The sequence below is a fragment of the Colias philodice genome, chromosome 20 (assembly GCF_061535455.1).
Source record: "Colias philodice isolate Cphi_HAF_F1 chromosome 20, ilColPhil1 Martin Lab GWU primary, whole genome shotgun sequence".
In the NCBI taxonomy this organism is placed as follows: Eukaryota; Metazoa; Arthropoda; class Insecta; order Lepidoptera; family Pieridae; genus Colias; species Colias philodice.
In genome coordinates this window covers 28,647-42,808 of record NC_143105.1, presented here as the reverse complement: position 1 = coordinate 42,808, position 14,162 = coordinate 28,647, and the positions used below count along the sequence as shown (strand labels likewise).

Here is a 14,162-nt window from a genome sequence, read left to right as displayed (position 1 = left end):
CGGCCAAGTGCGAGTTGGACTCCTAACAAACCTATTTTTTATTATGTTTGTAACTTAAAATTTACACTTTTAGCAATTTACCTTTATATGTGTTATAAGACGTTGCTATTTACCAAGTAGACTATATAGTTTATAGTAGACTGTATACACGGCAAGCATCCTGTGTGTTTTTTATTCCCTTGCGAATATTGAATTTTGCGGAAATTTGCAGTATTAACGGATGTAGGTATCTTTTGATTGCGTTGCGTTATAAGTTTGATTTTTTTACAGCCCCAAGGGTTCTTAATCTTGAGTATCCAATATAAATTTCAGATTGATACCTCCACGCGTTCCAAAAAAAAGCGTCTTAACAGACAAACGGACAACAAAGTGATCCTATAAGGGTTCTGTTTTTTCCTTTTGAGGTTCGGAGCCCTAAAAATCTCACAATATTTATGTTAAAAGTACTAATTATAATAAAATTAAAAACCAAAGGCTCGAATGAAAGTCTCATCTGAGTTTTCATAAGAGCCCCTTGATTTTTATAATGTTGTTAAGCATATTAATTAACATTTATTTTATTTTGAAGTAATTTATTTCACAGTATTATATATATACGTATTTATCTTATAAATATAAAAAGCTATGCCCTGAAAGCATCAAAATCAATAATTAAAATAAAATAAGATCTTTTTAATAAAATTATTAGTAGTTTGTTTCAATAGCTCTTTTCTTTGCTACTCTTTTATAAATGTTTCTTCCCTAGTCAAATTCAGTTTCTTTTAGCGTGGCGCATGATGTTTTAAACTGAAATATAAAATAGAAATGCTTATACCAATAGCAATCAAGATAAAAGTTCTCAAAAATGATAGAATCATCAGTACTATGGGGCCACGTCAGTCCTCTGGTGCGATATCTGACAAAGGACTGATGCCAGCGGATTGACGAAAAGGGACTTAATATGAGGTTATAATCACAAATTATGTTTTTTTGCCTAATTTCTAATATCAATAAACTATATTTTTACAAATCATAGTTAACCATTTATAAATGAAAATAAAAATCAGATAAACAATAAAATAACGACTCACCATAGGACTGAAATTTTGACTGGCACAGCAAGAGTTTAGAGGACAAACACAACCCAAACGCTGGTACAGTTATGATGGCCGTCAAAATATGCGGTGCACAAGTTACTTTATTACCAACATTAATACTTAGACAGGGATTTGACCTCGACTTGGTGATATTTAGCGAGAATTTCAAATTTAAAAAACACACAACGGACTGACTAGTGAAAACGATGACAAAGTTTAATTTTATTTTTTAAATAAAATGGAAAACATTGCGTTATGAAAGTTGTAGTATATAATACTATGTACATCAAAGATTGTAGTGAATTAGTAAGTTTTCTTAAATCGATGATAATGTATAAACGATAGTCACTTGATTGTTGGTTTTCGGAGTTGTGACATGCCAAAGTACTGACGTTTGAAGTATTAATTTATTTTTTTTATTCATTTGTATTTTAAATAAAGAAGTGAAATTGAGTGACCAAATAAAGGACGCTTCATTGTTTTGAAATATATTGTTATTTGAATAAAATATAATAAGACTTTGTTTAAATTGGCTGATGACATCGAGTTACCCCATTTTTGTATAATCACCCATATATTTTTTTTTCACTTTTATTAAAATAATATATAGTTCATATTTTCTATCACAGTGGTGCCTACTTTATAGGTGGTTTACCTACTTTACCTATATGTGTACACTAAACTAGCTGACCCGACAGACATTGTCCCAGTGTCTTCGCGCAAATTGTTAAACCCGTGAAGTTTTCATGGCCGCGCGTTATGTTTTCGCATTTTCTTAATTTTATTGGCACAGGTTTCTTGAGTTCTTCTTTCATAAGATCTTAGTCCTGACACTGACAAACACATCAAAATAAGAATTATCTAAATTGGTCCAGCCGTTCACGGGTGATGCTGTGACTAAGGGAAATAAGAATTCATTTTTTATAAATATATTAAATAGAGATAGAGATTAGATAATATTCAAACAACATGACATAAATATAATAATCTTTGTAATAATGTGAATTATATTATACCCTTTACCACTGCAACTGTTACTATAGTTACCTATTACCTATTCTGTGCCTTTACACAGGGCAGGTAGATATCTACCGCCGCGCCGTGGCTAGGAACTTTTTTCACAAATTTCTTTAGCATAATGAGCTATGACTAAGCTCAGTGCGAGCCCTCCAAATGCGAAGGTCGAGTCTGCCTCATCGAGTGGGCTTTGTGCCTTTTGTTCCACCTTTAGTGTACCTACCGGTGCACGATGGACACTAGCCCCATTCCCTGTGATAAGGTGAAAGCAGTTTCGCATTTTAATCAGAAATGTGCTTTCCTTGAAAATTTTATGTAATTTATGACTATTAACTTTTTATGGTTTCACACAATATGTAAGAAGATTAATTATTAATTAACATTCTGTGTACTTTTAAAGTCTCTAAGCATATAAAGCTAATTAAATATTATGGGCCACATAAATAAAGGTCAATTATATGAAAGATCGTAATACATAAACTAAAATTTAAGACACAATTCCACCGCGTTAGGTAAACGTATAAAATCCAATTTGCTCATTAACTAAGCTTTATCGGCTCATTTTCTATCCCAAAGCCGCATAATACGCAAATGGCGGCCATAGACCGTCGTTCAGCGCTGGTCGCCATCACTGGGAAATAGCTTACATGTACATCTGATACGCTATAATACAGTAGCAGTTGTCCACTGACCTTTATATATTATATATCATGAATCATTCAAGTCAATAGAAACTATATAATACAGATAATATTAATCTGACCGAGTTGAATCGCGTCTTTCACTTTGTCGTGTCGACCACAGCTGACTACCTACTGGATGACTGTTAGGTAATAATATATTGCGTGAATTCCAATCCAAATTCTCCCCTTATATATTATTTTATATTCTCACATAATTCAAAAAATTTGACATGGGAGCTGGTATGTATTTAGCTATTATAATTAATTATACAGAGTGTATGCCTAAAGCCGTACCTACTTCGTGGAGCCCGCACAGTCGGCGCGCGGCGCGCGGCGCCCAGGTGTCGCGAGAAGGCCCAGCGCTGACCTCAAACCTCACGCCATTCGCACTGACACTCACACGAACACCATTCGGCGCCTTTACAGGGCTGCCCAGTGCCGATCCTAATCTTAGTGCTTTAATTTCTGCTAAAAAGGTCTGTTCTGATCACGATTGTGCGGATCACACTTCTCATACTCATTGAGCACAAGTTGTTGACACAGAAATGAGTTATCCTTAAATCCTTTATTCCTCCTCTATTTCCACGGTCGGTCCCATTGTTGTTAGAATAGAAACGCAAGTATCTTTGTGAATACTGAATTAAATATTCATCAACATTCAACGAGGAAATATCTACAGTTCTACAGGTACATATTTGATATTTCTAAGAAATATGTAGGTATTAATAATAACGCTGTCAACCCTGTAATTATTCAGCGTTTAATCGCATTATAGAATAAATAAATGTTTAGCAGTTTGTGAGTCACGAGTGGAACACGTTTGGCTCCAAGTTAATCGCTGGCGGCTCGGTAAAGTGGTAATACTAGATTGCATCATATAATAATATCTTGACATTAGACATTCTTGACTCTACAACTGTTCTCTACCTCCTCCTAGCTTTATGTAGGCACATTTAGGTACTAATAGAAGTAGAATTCTAGTACAATGTTGAGATAGGGTAAGGCAATCCATACAAATCTCTACTTTCTGGCGAAAGAGAAAAATAACATTATGATAGCTTGTGGGAATATTATGTATTTAAATTAAATTAATATGTTTTCCGAAGAAGTCTGTTTTGTTTTTGACGAAATATACTTTATAATATTTTTCAATCCTTACTAATACATAGGTATTTAAAATGCGAAAGTTTACAATTTTAATCAAATATACTTAAATACGCTCAATTAGAAAATAGTTGGAACAGTTACTTAAGATTACGAAGCCTACGAAGAATTTAATATTCACTTTGCTCTTAGCTAACATGACCGCACAATTTCTGGATCTTTTAGTTTTGCAGCCCCGAACGTGCGAACGGAAGGCGTTATACAGTTATGAACTTATATTTCTCTACTCATGTCTCTACTATTAAAAATTTCCAAGTTGCCGTGTTCGGCGTGTTTGCTTGTATACGCGTTGCCATGACAACAGCTATAAATGGATATACAACACATGTATGTGTGTCGAGTGCAATTATACCGATTTTGACCCAGTTGAGAGAGCGCAATGACCCCCGGCGGAATAAAATATACGAGAAATCTATCCATACAAAATATATCGAATTATAGTGGCTATTATAAATATATTATCTTTTGTGGTCAAGAGATTACTCTTGACAAACTGAACCAATAAATGTTATTTCACACTCCACAAGATCACTTTCTTTTCATTGTAGGTCGTTGTCGGTATCATATAGGTAATATGCTAATGAAAAAAAAGTCTCAAAAAATGCCCGCAACTTCTTTCGAGCCCTAACTTGCAAAAGCCTATGGGCGGTGGTGATGCCCGCTAGCAGCTCGTGAGCTGTTACAGCTAGTACATGTAATGCTTGTTGTGCGCAGGTGGTGTGCGGCAGGCGTCTCCGGCGCTGCGCGAGGCGCTCACCCTGCTGCGGGAGGCCTGGCCCGAGCCCGCCACGCTCGCCGACCGCTGGTCAGTACACACTGCACCACAGCACTGCACACACAATACTCTACATGCCGTACTCATAGTATATTTGTCTATGGTATTACCACAGAATACATAATAGTAGCTAAACGCTACAGAACGGACACTCTCCGCCTCCCGCCAAAATTAAACACTTACCTCACCCGGCACCCCACACGGTCAGTCTAAAAATGGTCCACATTTTTCTACAGGGACGATACGCAACGAAGATTGACAACATTAATCAAATTGACTTAAAGTAATTTTATTATTTAAATTTTCTAGCCGTGAGAATCTGTAAATGGCTTATTGTAAGTATTATATTATGTCACTATCTTTAAGGATACAGCTGTAGATTCTCCTAAAATATAAATAAATAAATAAATAAATTATTTTGGATTTGTGATTATCGTTTTTCACTTATAATACCACAAGAGCTTCAAAATTATCGGGTATTTTCCGATAGGTTCGTTGCAAACAAATGAAGGAGTCAAGTTTTTAGTCAAGGTTATAAAATCACGAGCGCGAAGCGCGAGTGATTTTTCCTGAAAAACTTGACGACTTTATTTGTTTGCAGGGAACCTTGAGGGAAATGCCAGATAATTTTGAAGCTCGTGTGGTATTCGGGAGATTATTTTTCCGTCCCAAATGTCGGCCAATAATTTCACAATTGAATTGAACCTGTCAGTTTGACGTCAACGACCAGAGAAAATTTTCAAAAAATTATCAGTATAATACCATGTAGGTTGTACCACGTGACGTCGAATGGTGCAATTCTATTGGTCGATATTTGGGTCGGAAAAATAATCGTAGAAAATGGTTAGATATTGTGCTGTTAACGGATGTAACCGACTGTTAGCTGCTTGGCGCACACGCACGGTTCAACGCCAGCAGTCTCCGGTGCCTCGCATGCTTTCACTGCTGAACTCATTCCTCAATTCTGCACCAGTATATGATTTGTTTGTGTCAGGGATGGGAATGATAGGTGAAGAATGTAAGAGGTACCTAGAACTAAGAACATAGTGATAAGTTTAGAATTAAGTTTAATATATGTATGGTTTGGCGTATGCCGTAAATAAATAAATAAATAAATAAATAAATAAATGTATTTCATCAGAAAACGCGAATTTTTTTTTACGCTAGTCAAAAATGTGCCAACCATAAAGCGTTAACACACACATTTGCAGTCTGTACAGTGTGACTGTCAAAACGATAATTTTGTATGGAGTGTCCGGGGTGTGGTATTACATCAACTATTACAAATTGAGGTATTTAATTGCAAGGTATATTACAAAATTTGAACTGCTCCATTGGACTTGTGGAAATGGTGGTAAATTATGTAACTAATGACTATGTTAATATGGCGATTCAAAAGTGATAAATCCATACTAATATTATAAATGCGAAAGTAACTCTGTCTGTCTGTCTGTTACTCAATCACGCCTTAACTACTGAACCAATTTGCATGAAATTTGGTATAGAGATATTTTGATACCCGAGAAAGGACATAGGATAGGTTTTATCCGGGAAATCCTACGGGAACGGGTTTTTCTTTGAAAACGCGGGCGAAGCCGCGGGCGGAAAGCTAGTAAAATATAAATGTTAGCGTTTGAAGGAAGTCAAACTACTCGTAGGTTTAAGAAACATTGGCGTGCTTAGGCGATAACTTATTGGGAGTTAGTGTTTATCGGACACATCTAGAGGTCTCAAGTTCAAGGTCAATAAATAAAGTACTGCGATTTCTACTAAGAAATAGCAGAACTGGATCGACACAAAAGTAACTCAGCATTATAACAATTAAGGATTTTTAAATGGTGAATGTTATTACCAGTAATAGATTGTGCTGCTTGGTATCTGTGGAAAATCTGAGTTATATGGAGTAATCTAAGTTATAAGCAGTATGGCTACATACTGTTCGTAGTTTTGGTACAAAAATCCTCTCAATCCTCTGCCGTTGCTTGCTTACAACGCCAAGGTAGGTTATATTTTACAGTATAAGCATAGATAAATAGATTACTAAATAGTTGCTTCGTAATTAGTATGAATTTAGGATTCTAGATCTATCTGATAGATAACTAAAATAGTCATCATCGTGAGTTGATAAAGTACATGATGCTTAGCCATCATTCAGCTCACTGGATTACGAAATAGATAAGAAAATATTTTCTTATGTTTGGTCACAATATACAGATACATACAGTAAGGAAACTTCATACAAAACGTTCGAAATGGCACACGCACACAAGCAAGCGTGTTTACGAGAATCATAAGGGTATTCAGGGGGATCGATAGTGGCGGGTGACACATCCACAGATTTTGAATGACATAGTATAGAAAAGTGACGTCAATGACTTCACGTTAAATTAAAATCGATTGTTATATTTTTGGCTTCGGTATCTATTGTCCCAAGTATTCTTTTAAAAAAATATTCAATCTACAGTTTAAACTTTCCTACGATTTTATTATATGTATAGATATTAAAATAACCATTACATAAATATGCCTTTATTCGAAAAAAAAATACAAATTATTTACTGAGAAATACTTACGTCTACTACGACTAATTCGGAATTTATTGTTTAATTTTATAGGGTAAAATATTCTCAATCTTATGAACAGTTTTTTTAAGTAACTGATTATGTTTAATTTGTTGTTAATTAATTCAGCCACTTTACAGATTATGTGTTCTCTCATTAAACAAAATCATCTGGTGGTATAATTGGTATAGTTGAATTCAAGCAGCCGAATACTGCGCAATTAGTACGTGGCATTTTTAAAATGATCGCCGAAATCAACTTATCTACAAGCACGTGTTCAAATTAAACTGAAATAATATATTTCACCAAAATGTTAAAACATAAATACGTCATAAAGGTTGAAATTATAATTATTGTATTTTTATCGATACGTGACGTCACCACTTTATCAAGCACTAAGCCTGTCAAACTATTTTCTTTTTCATCCTAAAACAAAAAGGTGGAGGTTCTATGCTCGTATAGATTTAATTTATTTATGCATATTTTGTGTTTTTTTATTTAATTTAATTTATCGTTTTAAAAATAATTTAGTAGGTATACCTACATACAAGTATTGTAAATTCTGGTTTAAAAGAATTATTGAATATATGTATAATACAAATATCAAGCATTATAAATAATTTAGGTACATTAAATAACCTTCGGCGTCCATAACAAAACAAGATTTCGAAATATAGCACTGATAAAAACGTAGGTATTTACTTTTACAAGGTGTATTAATTCGGATTGTTTCTTTTTGTAAATTCATATTTAGGCTACACCATTTTTGTATTTTAACGAGTTTTAATCTCAAAATTACCACAAAATCGACTGTGGAAAAAAAAGCAAACAGAAATATACAGGCCGAATTGATAACCTCCTCCTTTATTTTTGAAGTCGGTTAAATATCAAAAAGGTAACAGCCCTATAACAGTGCAAACGTCATAATTTCATCGCAGGGGCTTAGTTTCCTAACTGTATGTACGTATCTATGGTACGTATATACACTCTGTCAACTGTGGTTTGGTGAAGAGCATTTGAAATTAAATATTAGCCTGTTTTAGTTTAGTTTAGTTTCAAGACTGCATCTAATGTTAAAAACACATAAAAATGGTCAAGCCGCTGCAGTGGCTAGTCCTCAGGTGACAGTTGACACTATCACACTAGTGCTTGTCTAAAAATCATCGCGCTGACTCACCGTTGACCTGTTTCTGTGCACTTTCAGCGAAACGCTTAGTATTTGGGTTACGTTCACTTTGCCACAGAAATTGCTAATGAGTATAATTAATTATTATCAAATGACTTCCCATTGTGTGACACAGCCTCACGACACTTATTGGAATTTTGGCAATTTCAGGAAATTCATATTATTTGTGACAAATGTTCTAATGATATTGAATTTAATCACAAATTTAATCGATTTTTTTATATAAAAGTTGCATATTATAATATATTTTTTTATTAGCTCTACTAAACTCCGTTATTTTTTTTCATTATACTTTGTTTGTAAATAGACGTGTACTTAAGTATATCTATAAATAAAAAATGGGGACATTTCAAACATTATATCTACATTTATAAGTACTTCCTTTTTAACGTCGGCTGCTGCAATAAAATTACCCCACACTTTACTATTTTTATTTTTAAATTTGTTATACTTTTTATGTGTACTCTAACTATTAGAACCTATGCATAAATACAATTAGGTATTATTTAGCTTTGACGAATCAACCACTGGACGCGAAATCAAAGGAAAATGTATGAAAACTTGTTCAACCAATATTGGGGGGAGGAGAGGTAATGTCTCCTTAATTATTATTAAAGTAAAATAAATAAAATGTCAGTTTATAACCAAACAAATAGGAAACATGCTTCATAGTTCATATGATTTCAGTATACATACACTTGAAATTTCCAAATTAACAGATGTCGTAGACAGTATTAATTGGCTGTGATATTTTTTTTTTAATATGGTTGTTATATAAGGGTTAGCATAGTATACATGTTTTTGTGAAAAGAAAATGCAAAAACAAATTTGTATTTTGTATGAAATTATTTTATCGTAATTTTAAAATTAATTAACTTTACATCAACTCGCCGACTTTTGGGAGAATGAAATTTTGAAATAATGGCAACACTATAGCAACAGATGTCATGATGACAATGGCGGCTGTATTTTTTTCTGTAAATTTTGCTCCTGTGTTTTGTTATTTAAAACTGTACTGTTGCGACACCATTTAACCACGCAAGACGGCATCGGGCATTTTAATTTTTTTTTGTGAAACAGTGACGCAGTTAATCAGTCGGTAGTTCACGGCGTAATGGCGGCCGACTAGCTTACTATGGTGAGAGTGTGTGCGTGATCATTGTCTTTACACGATCGCTAGCTTACTACGGTGGCTTCACGTTGTTTGTTCGTAATATGGCGTCCGTCTTTTTTTATACGTCCATGATATTATGTATAACTTCCATATGACTTCTATAAATCAAACCTTAAAATACGATCGAGTTAACTTAGTTATTGCATTGTTTACCTACCGTAATAATAATATGTATGTAAGCTTACTGAATTTAATTACTAAGAATATAATATTATTGTAGAGATATTTTCTTTTAGTTCTCGCGACGGCGCGCGCTACGATTTTTCAAATTAAAAGCAATTATTCATTTTAACAGACTTTATAATAAACAGAACGAAGATAATTTCTGTTAAAACCTTCGAGTTATATGGGTCGCTCCGGGCGTGCTCCGGCTGAGCGAGCAGAATCATTGCGATATTAAACTTTCAATATTTAATCAGCATTAACAATGAAATTGCATTTCGCGATTGAGAAGACATCGCCTATAAAATATTCAAATTATAATTAGCAAACGTAAGCATTTATTGTGACCTATTTCCAAACTTTGCCTGACCTAGAGAACTCTATGCAACCGATAAAGCTAACACAACTAGAAGCCACTTGGGGTTTGTCGTGAGCAATAATTTTTCAAGCGATTTTTCCTTTTATCGGAGCCGTGTGAGAACAGTTTTTCTCAATTAGACATTATCTAAATTTTTGAAATTGATTGTGACCAGTGACAATTAAATGCATCCGTCGCGGACCGCGGTCTCAATGTGAATCAATCTTGTATCAATTCTTCATTTTTAAATAATATCTGCGCTTTTCTTTATTGGAGTACCTAATCTAATCGTATGAAAGAAGATTACTACACGAAAATAATCTAACAACAAATTTAGTTATAATATCATTATCATGGTATATTTTTATCTAAATGACTGCATTGCATCGATAATATCCGAATCCACTTGACATCCTCTTGAGAATTGCGGAATATCACTTGAGTGTACATCGCTGCCGCGGTTAGAGGCGTAGTTCAGAGCGCAACAGCCCCCAGCAGTGGATATAGAACACCGCTAAAAGGTTTTAGATTACTTTCTGTTTGTGTGTACTCACTGTGCGATGGATCGCGGTCATATTAAGACCGTATGATTTACGTTATGCTCACGAGTCGCGGATAATTAAAGAACATTATACTACATAAACAGTATTAAACACATTAAAAGACAATACAATATAATCTTATAAATACAGCACTATTCTTTAATTACCTAGAAATATAACTAATATCGTATGTCATATACATGTATATAACGTAAAAATTAGTTAAACTTTTCAGTATCTACTAAAAGAATAATTCTAATTCTGGTGATAGTGCTATCCATCATTCATAGAACCGTACGTACATATTCTATCTCTCTTTCTATCGATGTTGTGATTGTAGTATGTCCATCATTATGACGAATTTTACTGAAACAACTTTTGCACCTAAAAACATAGCAGACTCACCATAGAAAAATATGCCAGTATTACACCTTAAATTTGTCCAGTGATTAAAATAAAGTACATATGATGGAAATAAATGAATTTACACCTTTTATTTGGTATCTTACCATTTGTAATTTCAATTTAATCAGAAAAGTAACTATAGGTATTCAAATCATTTCAAGTAAGTAGTTAATTATGTTTTGTATTCGAATTTAAAGGAATCACAATCTCATATCGATACAACATATTATCTCATAGGGAATCGCATCGTTCCAGTTGCACAGTCAGTAAACATGCAGTTAGAAATACAATGATGATGCTAATCTAAATGAAGAATGAAGATGAAGATCACTCAGTTGGTCTCCAACCCTCACCGTGGTCGCACGTGTTGCTACATTTCAACTTCTGGTTCTAATCGAAAAATATTCCAAAAACTATATCAATGAGTGAAATAATTAATTAATATGAGTTAAGTTAATGGTTTTGATACGTGTTTGCGTCATAGATTTCGTGTCAGCTGATAATTAATAAGTAAGTAGTTACTCTATTATTTTAATTTTAAAATCGTAAATGGCATTTTATTATTAATGGACTACGAAAAATATTAAAAAAAATTAAATATTATTAAAAAGGGATAATAAATAATAATTGTGTGGTTATCCATTTACACCTTTAAACCTGGCAAAATGCATCCTCTCTTCGTTGTGCATTTTGCATTCAGGACCATAAAGTTATAGCCTCCAACCTCACAATATAAAGGCCATTTAATTCATCAAATGTTATATTATAAATTATTTATTGCCTGTTTTGCGTTATTTGCGTTATTGTCTGTTTATTTATTATCAAAAAATTAGTCTTACGTACGCGGCTTCGTCTCAGTGGTCAAAAAAAATTCCGATGGTAATTAAATGTTTCATCCTATCATAAATTTGCTCCGTTCGCGTTGCAAGTTGCAACGTGAAAAAAGATAAACAAACAAACACACTTTACCGCACCGCATTTCCAATTGTATTAGTAGGGACTTGTAATAAATAATAATGAGTAAGGATAGTTTCAGACATGAGACATGAGACAGACAGAGCTCTATGTCAAAGCCCAAACCTATGTGTGCTAGTAGCTATAGTTCCTGTAAATGTATGAATATGGCTTGTGGGATATGGGCTCGCTTCTTCACCGTGTTTGATTAATATTATGAGATATTATACCGCGGGGTTTCACACGCTGCAGCGCTGCCCGCAGACGAACCCGCGAGCGAAATAAAGTATTTCTATATCTCATGACGTATTATATTCTGATGTTTAACCTTTGACACGAAGTTTCATCCAAATCCGTCTAGCAATTTTTTCGTGAAAGAGTACCTACCTTACAAACATACAAACATCCATACATCATTAAAACGAGTTCCAAGTTGAGCGATTTTGACCTGTATACTTACTGTGTAATGTTTATACTGTATACCTACTGTGTATATTGACCCTAATGATCCGTAATGCAATTTTGACTCTGCGACCACGTGGCTTAAATCTTAAGTAATTGTGACTAAGATGAACTTCCGGATCCTTTGAATGTGGTGACTCATCAAAACGTGACTAACATTGTTTGTTTTTAAAAGACATGTTTACAGAATAGTTATATTGATACGAGATCCGCTTCTAGGTTCTGAAATACTTTATGTGTTGCCTATATTTTAATGTGCATATTTCAGTAACGGTATCTCAATTAATACATAGGCATTTACCAGTAGCCCAGTCGGCCGCTATCGCGTGTGACATGCCGTATATCTCACCTTCCGTCCTCCGGTTGTAGCAACCTCATACAGCCTAAGCTAAGATACGCATAGTTATTAGTTACATCATAATATAATAAATATATTAGAATTTTAAAAAATATACGCCGTGAAATGTATTAATAAGAAAAAAAAGTACGTTGGTTGTCGAATAAATTGCCGCTACAGACAGGAAATCCCATGCGGCTCACGGGTGTGTGTTCGCAAATTTTAACTTGAATTAAGTACTTACTCGTATTTTCATTTATCTATTAGGTACTATCTTTATTTCTCTCGTTCGTTTTTCGGTTAAAGAACCACCGTAGTCTTGTCGAATCTAATATTTTAATATGTATAATTAAATATTATATTATTGCCTTTTATCACCCCGAACAAAAATAATGATTTCTATTTCCTGTTAATTAATTACTTATTTCATTCCTTATATTTCTACTTTCATTGCTTCTGTACACTTACCGTGTATGTTGCGGGTGTAGTTCATTAGGTCTCCACAATCCAGAGCTTTTTCGGCACCAAAAATAATTTCCTCGACACAGAAAGTGTAGGCAATATACGTAACCTTAACGTCATATTTCAGCACTCAGCACTCAGCTATCACAAACAAACAGACAAACGATGGAGCCACGTGGAGCGTGGTGGAGCGCTGCCAGAACGTTACCGTAGAGTACATGACAACTAGACATTCTATTTATATGGAAGATAATATTATGTCGTACGTGTTATATTACCTAAACTATCTATTTACTATTATTATTATCATCATAAAATTAGGATTCTAGGTATAATTTGGATTTAATTAAAACTACCTGTTCGCCCAGGTTCCATTCGGGAAATTTTTGCCGTTCTTGAGTTATATATATGTATAGCGTAACTACCGTTACCATAATGGTAATACCATACCATATTACCCTATTTTATTATAATAATAACAATCATGGAATTATGTAATAACATGTCGATGTATAAACCAGTACCTAGTTAGTCAAAGCTAGTTTTATTGCTAAAATATAACTCGAAAGAAAGATTATAAGCCGATATCGAGCATGACACAAAGTAGACGATAGTGAGTCCTTTTTATACTTCTATTTCATTAATTATTTAATCTGTTATTGTTGACTGTGGAAGATTTATATGTTATTAAAAATTATGAAATTCATTTTGCAAATCTTCTCAATATTTTCACCGCTCTATAGAAAATTAAATGAAATGAATAATGCATGTTCTATCTAGTTTCTCTCCATCGCATCGGCTCGCACAAGGCATTTTCCACGTGAGTAGCGAAGCCGGCCGCAAC

At 34.0% G+C, this 14,162-nt stretch overlaps 1 protein-coding gene across 1 annotated transcript in view; it reads left to right on the top strand.

Moving 5' to 3' along the window:
* The window catches only part of LOC149479185 (uncharacterized), a 37,474-nt gene that overhangs the window by 7,214 nt on the left and 16,098 nt on the right, over positions 1–14,162 (top strand). Inside the window, exon 2 of the mRNA XM_089708323.1 lies at positions 4,655–4,745. The gene's annotated coding sequence lies outside the window, so the exon portion shown is untranslated. The remainder of the gene's footprint in view (positions 1–4,654; positions 4,746–14,162) is intronic.